Source organism: Opisthorchis viverrini, assembly GCF_000715545.1.
Source record: "Opisthorchis viverrini unplaced genomic scaffold opera_v5_44, whole genome shotgun sequence".
NCBI classification, from domain to species: Eukaryota; Metazoa; Platyhelminthes; class Trematoda; order Opisthorchiida; family Opisthorchiidae; genus Opisthorchis; species Opisthorchis viverrini.
The window spans coordinates 1,940,737-1,947,905 of record NW_008751700.1 but is presented as its reverse complement, the minus strand read 5'-3'; positions in this window follow the sequence as shown (position 1 = coordinate 1,947,905).

The window sequence follows — 7,169 nt, the reverse complement described above, 5'->3', positions numbered from 1 at the left end:
TCAATTTGGACATACGATGAGCTCAGCTTGGTCATGAAATCTAAAAAAAACTTGTCCAACTAACTCCCAATGGCTCCGAAGAATCTGGTGTGCGCTGGGCTCAAGCTTGGCCGAAGATACCAGAACAGGGCGTCTGACTGTCACTGGGGCTCATGCTCTCCGCCGCTGGATTGTCTGACTAAATGTTGGAGGTGTGGCATCTCCTCCTCCGTGTTCCGTTTCTTCTCTTGCCAACATAGAACATGATCAAAATTACCTGGTCTTATGGCAGTGAAGCTCGTGTTGTCTTCGGTGGTAGTTATCAGACTCATATATGAAAACAAATCATCTCCATCAACCGTTTGACTTTGAAGGTTTAGTCTGTTCTATAACAACAGTACTGCACTCGCGAGCTTGTTTTCTGGGATTCATTGCAAATAATAGGGCTTTGAGGATGTGTGGTGGAGTCATTAAAATTCCGTGAATAGATGACATCCAAATCGGCTTTTCCGGTCAACATTGTTCAAAACAGTCGATATCTTTGCAAACTGAGAAGCCTTAATCGGTTTGCTCGAAGCTGAATGTGGTGCTGAGCGCAGGCTCGACATAAGCTCGACAGGATGGAACCGTTACAAGCCATTGACACCAGTTGCCGCTTACTATCGCGATGCCAGCGTCATCCTTTAGGTTTCACTCTAGTAGGACACTTTCTCCGATATAACGCCACTCAAGTGTTATTGGAATGCCCGTCGACACGTCAAGGTGGTAATGTATAATCTGGCGGTATTCCATTAATACTTTTGTTAGTAGTGTCATCCATTGGATGACAATGTCGAGCAGAGTCTCATCAGAAAATTAAACAAACTTGTCTGGATTACTGGAGATAACGTGTAGCAGATGGATCGGTGAGTACGCTCGTGACCCGCCAGATCGACGTGTGTCCACATGTTGAACAAGTTCACATGGTCGAGGCCACATTGGGAAGATTCATTTCCTTCCGATTGGTTCGCTTTTCATGCCTTGGATGGTCGTTATCGATAACATTGTCTAGTGCTAGGTCCTCCCAGTCAGTGGAAGTTACATTTTTCAGAGCTTACCTGAAGGCTATCCCAATAGTATTTTTAAGCTCAGTCGAAAATAGTCGAATAGTGTGATGAATGTATTCAGCAGTGAAGATGCTTCGCCATCGTCAACGCACCACACTTAACTCTCACTGTTGTAGTAGATAGCCGCACGGCTGGTCCAGCTTCCAGAACAGTGATTGGGACAACGAGACAGGTTATATAGTCAAGTTTATCCGCCCCATCCTGAGATATAGCGACAAACGGTTAAAGAATTTTTATTTAGGTCTGAAGAAACTTGTTTGTAGATGAGATGATTACTTTGATGTGTACCCCATCCGATGCCTGTAATGCACGCATTCATATTTTTGGAAAGGAGTGGAGTTAGTCAAGCTCTAAGTTTGTGCTGCACGAGCTCCAGTGGCTCCGCTTCATCTGGTGAAGAGTGTATCCCTCATCAGCTGCCTGTCATACCTGCACTCAGCGTGGGGTTGTTCACCTGAATGTGTCCTCCTTGTCTTTGGTAGCCATGCGGGGGCCGTTCAGACATGATAACTTTTTCAACTTATAGTAGCTTGACTGTCTGTTATTTGCGGACGTGAATCTATATATGACGTGAGCATCCGTAGGAATTAAAGGATTCCGTGTCTTGGTTAATCACATTCAACCAGTTCATGGCACCAGTAGTGGGGACATACAGTTTGTGACGAGGTTTGGGATCAGATTTTGGATGGAGACCCCTTGACTGCCGTTTTGAAGTACCGCCTCATAAAAAATTCAAGCATTGTCACGTAGCTACATTTGTTTATAGTTAGATAGGAGTACCCGGCTGATACATTTACCGATACGGGTCCATCTACTATTGTGAACGGACTATCATCTATTTGTGTGGAACTGTTCACGCACGTCAAGCAGACTTTTCGTATATTACACAAGATTTATTGTCAACACAATACAGCCCCGGAATTCTAATGGTCGTGGCTTCAGAATATGAAATTCGTAGGTTCCTATTGCATCAGCTTCTTAACGTTTAAAAAATGTCTGCTTGTCATGTGTCACTCACTTTTTTTGATGGCAAAAAACTGCGGGAACCAAATTTAATAGGAAGTGCCTTCTACTGAGTAAAAATATCACGCGGCCGACATTTTGTCCTTCACGTAGACAACAAACTTGTTGGCTATCTTCAGATATGCAATTCCACCTTGTTCTGTGTTACCGATTGCCTTGAACTCTGGGCCACAATTTTTTGGTTTACTGTTTTAGCACAACGTCATCTGGTCCCTATGCTGATACGCTATCGCGTCTAACCTCTCAACAAACTATCACCCAGGCAATCGCTGCACAGTAACTGTATCGGTTCCAACCGATGACAAAATCCAACGAGTTACTTCAGCATGTTCCCAACTCTGCTCAAGCGATTACCAGAGAAACTGTACATAATGCTCTACTGAAGTAGGTTGTTTGATATTCTCGAAATGGATGGCTTGTCGAAGTAAACGATGAATACCAAAGGTTTTTCTTCACAAAGTTGCTTGAAAAATCGTGGATGATTTTTAAATTCTGGATGACCATAATGACACGTCACAGAAAATTCGGTGTTAAGTATTAGAACAATTTCATGGAAAGCTTTCTGTTAATAATCAGAATGAAAGCCATCGGTAGAATTTATGTTTTGACCCTGCGTTTGGACGATCGTTGAAGGGCATTTTTGCTACTGCGGGGGGTGTTCCATTGTAGTCTAACTGCGGATGAAATCCTAGTTATTATATTTGCCAAAAGTCGGAAATCATAAGGACTTCGGTGGTCCTTATATATATATATTCTAACCTCTCAACAAACTATCACCCAGGCAATCGCTGCACAGTAACTGTATCGGTTCCAACCGATGACAAAATCCAACGAGTTACTTCAGCATGTTCCCAACTCTGCTCAAGCGATTACCAGAGAAACTGTACATAATGCTCTACTGAAGTAGGTTGTTTGATATTCTCGAAATGGATGGCTTGTCGAAGTAAACGATGAATACCAAAGGTTTTTCTTCACAAAGTTGCTTGAAAAATCGTGGATGATTTTTAAATTCTGGATGACCATAATGACACGTCACAGAAAATTCGGTGTTAAGTATTAGAACAATTTCATGGAAAGCTTTCTGTTAATAATCAGAATGAAAGCCATCGGTAGAATTTATGTTTTGACCCTGCGTTTGGACGATCGTTGAAGGGCATTTTTGCTACTGCGGGGGGTGTTCCATTGTAGTCTAACTGCGGATGAAATCCTAGTTATTATATTTGCCAAAAGTCGGAAATCATAAGGATATATATATATATATCACAAACGAAATTCAGCTGGGTTCGAGGTTAGTCGCAAGACCAAATTAATTTGTAAATAAATGTACTTCGCTAGGTTTTGAGTAATTTGGAAGCCATTGATGAGTTGACAAGCGGGCTACACTCGTTTAGGAGTGCCGTGGAGTTTTGAAATCCTTTGTCTTGTTTCGTAGTTCGCGGGACTCATGACCTTTCTTCCGTAGTGATGGGTTAAACTTTTTATCAAGAAACATATTGGTAGCGTATGTATAAATGTTCGTTGATCTCCTCAGTACTAAGAGATTCTTTAGGACTCTGGTATGGAATAATTGGCCTGGCCTTCTTTGGAAAGATTGTTTCACACGCAAACACATTCATCGCTTTGGTCAGGTGTTCGAGGTGGGACCACCAAAATCACCTTAGTCTTTCAATTTGCAAACTGAAAAAGCTTTAGTCAGTTACATATGTATATACAGGAACAAGAAAAAAATAATAAAAAACGAGTGAAAAATATGTGAAAATGCAAACGTAGTTGTGTGAACAGTGTCACCTTGGTTGCCTCAGAGCATGAGTGATTCGAGAGGCAGTTTATTCTACCGCCCGATCTGTATGAACTTTACATGATCCAACAGTCAACACGACAAACACCCACGTACAAGTGATGATAGGTCCACTAGCTCTCAGCTCTCGGTACGTTCTGAAGCACACACTGCTTCGAGTCTAACGGAATGCGAGACCATTGGGACGACTTGCCTCCATTCCTTCAGTTGTTCGTTCTTCCACTGTTTCCGTTTTGAAGGTAGATTGTGTCCATACATCAACTCTTCTCTGTCTGTTATGTGTCCGTTTTCATTTGCCCAGTCCATATTCTATTTCCAGCAATTTTGTTAGTTATAGTTTGTCCGGAATAAAAATATATTTTTGCCCTACCTGGTTTACGCGCGTCTGGATATTTTCTCCTCCTGAATGTCAGTTGTGGTCACAATCACCGGTTTTACTCTCTTGGTTAATCCAACTTTCGAAACACCCGAAAGCTCTTATATGAAGCACGCTGATCGCACTTACAGATAGGCAAGATTTGTTCCAGTTATCAATTGTTTTACCCAACCTTTGTTTTTTCGTTTCCATGTCCCCGTTAGAAAAGATGAGACTCCATGATCCCTTAACGTTTCCCCAACACGAACCCCACTCCATCGATTGTATCTGACTCACCTCACTTGGAGTTTCCGGTCATTTTCTTTTCAAAATCGCCCCAACCTAACTCGGCCTACACAATGTTCTTTTCTATTTTTACGTACTTTCTGGCGGCATTCTTTCATCGACCGGAAAGATGTACCTCTATTTTTCTCTCCATGGTCTTGCAACTAGTACTCCTCCAGTGATCCATCCACATCTGACGAAAGTTTCATAGAAGTTCCAATCGATGTTGCTTGTTTATGTATTTGTTCGTATCCAATTTCTCCAAACTGGGTGAATTTTCTTCTCCCGACTGGCCCTATCATTCCTGTCTCCGTGTTATTGATTGTGGTATTAGCACATATGAACTTAAGCTTACCGGTGCTTTCCATTTCACTCACTCCAAATACGTATCTTTTTGCCTTGCATCAAAGCTGCCATCGAAAGGACGAAATGCAAGTACTTTGCCCGTGATACCGAGCAGCTTTCAAATGAAAGCTTCCCTTATGAAGAACGTCATTTCTCCCTCTCCTTCCTTCTCGTATTCCAGATGCTCATGGTGCCCCTAGTATCCTCCCCACAAACAATCTGATATCATTGCAAAATTTTTATCCGTAGATCTAATACTTCTCTACCACTTCCATGCATCTTTGTCTCCGATCACCACACTGTAAAGTGCACTTCGTGCGGAGAGTCGGCGAGTTTCCTCTAATGCTATCTATCTTAGTCTGTTATCGTGAAGTGAAGCTGAAATGGCCTGCATCATGTATTGACATTTCTGTGTTCCCCTTTCTCCTTGTATCATCCTGTGTATCTCCCCTCCTCAAGTGCAGGTTCCTCCGAAATCCAAACAACCACTGTCCCATTTGTACTTGAACCTTAGCTTTCCAAAGGAATGTTATCTAAAGATCACTCTCCAAACTGAGCTATCACCAACACGAGTTTAGGCGTGTGCTGTACCACTGGTCTGTACATTAGATCGGTCAATTAAATTGTACATTCATTGGGATACCGATAAATCTACGTGCCATTAAATATCACTCAACATGAACGGCCTGCTCTGTCGTCCCAGATTTTTGTGTATCAACGAACTACCCCTTGTATTTTTCTCTTGCATTCATATGTTTTCTATCTACGTTGCTGTCTAGCATTTTATCTTCTGTACTTAATCATGCAGTGTCACCGTAATTCGGGCTACTTTGTGGTGATGCTCTTCCAGACCTAGCTTTTACTGTTCGAGCCTTTACTTCATTCACCATACTTTTTCGGTATTCTACTTTAATCCACTAATGTTAAACTGATCGTCATAGGTATGTCCTGAAAGTACATTACCCTTCCTCCTCGCGAACTTTCAACACTCTACAAATATCATATTCGCCCTACTTTGGAATGCTCTTATCACGTCTTGGGTGAGATCCCTTTTCTCTCTCTCCCAATCCTCATCCGTATCCAAACTGCCTCATTACCCTCCGATCCCTCTCAACCGATCTCCAGTCCCTCTGTTACCTCTGAGAAGTAACAACACTTCCCAGTTTATCGTTATTACCCTAGAAAACACATTCGTCCTTTTCTCTAAATTTCAAACTTTCGCTCTCATTAGAGTTCATCAACAGTCAAAGTTCAAACGTACGAGGCGAGGGTGTCCTCAGTCTCCCTCCTGGTATAGACTGCACGCATTCTACGTATCCCGCAAGCATCCACAACTAATCAAAATATATCAGTCAGGTGCTATGCGTCCGTGGCGCTACCGGACTGTAAAGACCTTACAGGCGGGTCAATGGATCAGTGCAACCAGGACAGTTCCTTGGTCGTCGTTGGAGGCGTCGGGTGAAAGAATCGCATCACTCAAGCTCGGTCACGTTCGCCAGTTCAGACGAGGTTTTCTATTTCGAAAGGGTTTTGTAGACAATCAGTAGCTTTCCGTTCGGTAGGTTTTCTGTTCTTGTTGCGCCCAACGTTCACTTGTAAACTGAGGAGATGTTGATTCGGTACGCAAACGCATCGCTTTTTATGTGATCTTTAATCCAAATGTGCTGGGGTAAGATCGGTCGATTCCCAAGTTTTCAAATTATTTTCCTTGATATACGCCATTTAAAGTGTCAATCAAAACTTGTTGGTTACATTCCAGATTGTAGCGAGAAAGCACCCAACACAAGGATGACAAGTACTCCTTGAAAGATATTGCGAATTATTTTGCTGTGGATCAACGGCTATCAGCGGTTTTCTTTTCTGTTCTGATTACTCATGAGTAACGTGATTTTCACCGGTTTATTATGACACCTTTTCGTTTTCTTAATACCTCCCGGTTTTCGCTGTGGTATACGACCAATTTCGACTATTTCCAAGGCTAACACTGCCCGTATCTGCATGTTGGTACATCAGTTGATACTTTTTAGACATTGACTACTGAGAACCCGGCCGCCTTACTGATTACGCTATTATTTATAGCACGTTTTTCTTAATTTACGATGTTCATTTACCCGTTTGTCCATAGAACCAGTTCTCGACAGTTCTCAATATAGCATCTATCGCCATTGTCCGTCTGTTCCTACTGCCCAGTGAATACAAACTGCGTATAATCCGACAGCTGAGATCGTCCTGTGAGATCCTCAGCCACGCGGTCTTACAATATATATATATATATATA